At 34.9% G+C, this 1,032-nt stretch overlaps 1 long non-coding RNA gene across 1 annotated transcript in view; it reads left to right on the top strand.

The window, feature by feature from the left end:
- LOC106875613 (uncharacterized) overlaps positions 1-1,032 on the top strand; it is a 25,387-nt gene that overhangs the window by 17,774 nt on the left and 6,581 nt on the right. The window lies entirely within an intron of this gene.

Below are 1,032 nucleotides of genomic sequence, written 5' to 3'. Positions count from 1 at the left end.
ATATATATATGTATATACATACATACATACATATAAATATATATCTATATACATATGTACATATATGTGTGTATACATATTTATTTATATATTTACTAATTTACGTTGTGTCTGGGGAGAGTCATTTTCTTTTTGTGCCTTAATATTTAACACACTCACCGGTAAAATTTCCACTTACTCCTTATTTTTCTTTTCCTAAAATTTTCGTTGCGTCTTGCAACCTTTTCGATTGTCTTGACTCTTATAAGACACCAAAAGAGAATGACTCTCCCCAGACACAACAGAATATGCTTCAATACACGAACTCACATAAAGAATCTTGCAGACCAAATCCCAAAACGAAATTTACTAATTTATATATATTTAAATATATGTATATATGTTTATGTTACCATCAGAGGCCTCCCCTTTTAATGAACTTCAATTCTCTGGCAGCAGACAACTGAGGTATGCCACCCTAGGCCAGGCTCCCCCCCCACACAAGGGCAGGGTATTTAATCCTTGCTGCCCGTACAGACCACAGCCTACTCCTGTTGGTCATGCAATCTCAATTGTAACCCAATGCCAACAAATTCCAGGTGGGAAATTTATATGTCATGGAAATTGGGAAACCGGCCCTATGAGTCTATACGACCTGGAAAGTAACTTTGTTCAACTAAAAATTTTCAAGGCCATAGCCCCCAGCATGGCCACAATCAAATGACTGAAACAAATAAAGGATAAAAGACATACTGGGTGGCCCAAAAGTAGGTTTACAGTTATCACGTAGGCACTTTAAATTTCTTTTGAAACATCTTATTTAAATTTAAATTTCTATCTTACAAGCTGAAAAGTGAGCTTGACAAAATTAACTAAATTAGTGTAGAATGATGGTTTCATATTTTTTTTTATAATTAAGATCTAAACTGTAAATATATGAATGCGAAAGAGACAGTTGAATAACAGTAAACCCACTTTTGGGCCACCCTCTATACACATATGCATATACACACATACATACATGCACTTAGACACTCACCCACACATGTTAGA

This window comes from Octopus bimaculoides, chromosome 21 (genome assembly GCF_001194135.2).
Source record: "Octopus bimaculoides isolate UCB-OBI-ISO-001 chromosome 21, ASM119413v2, whole genome shotgun sequence".
NCBI classification, from domain to species: Eukaryota; Metazoa; Mollusca; class Cephalopoda; order Octopoda; family Octopodidae; genus Octopus; species Octopus bimaculoides.
Note: the sequence above shows the minus strand (reverse complement) of the source record. Positions and strands in the feature narration are given on the sequence as shown.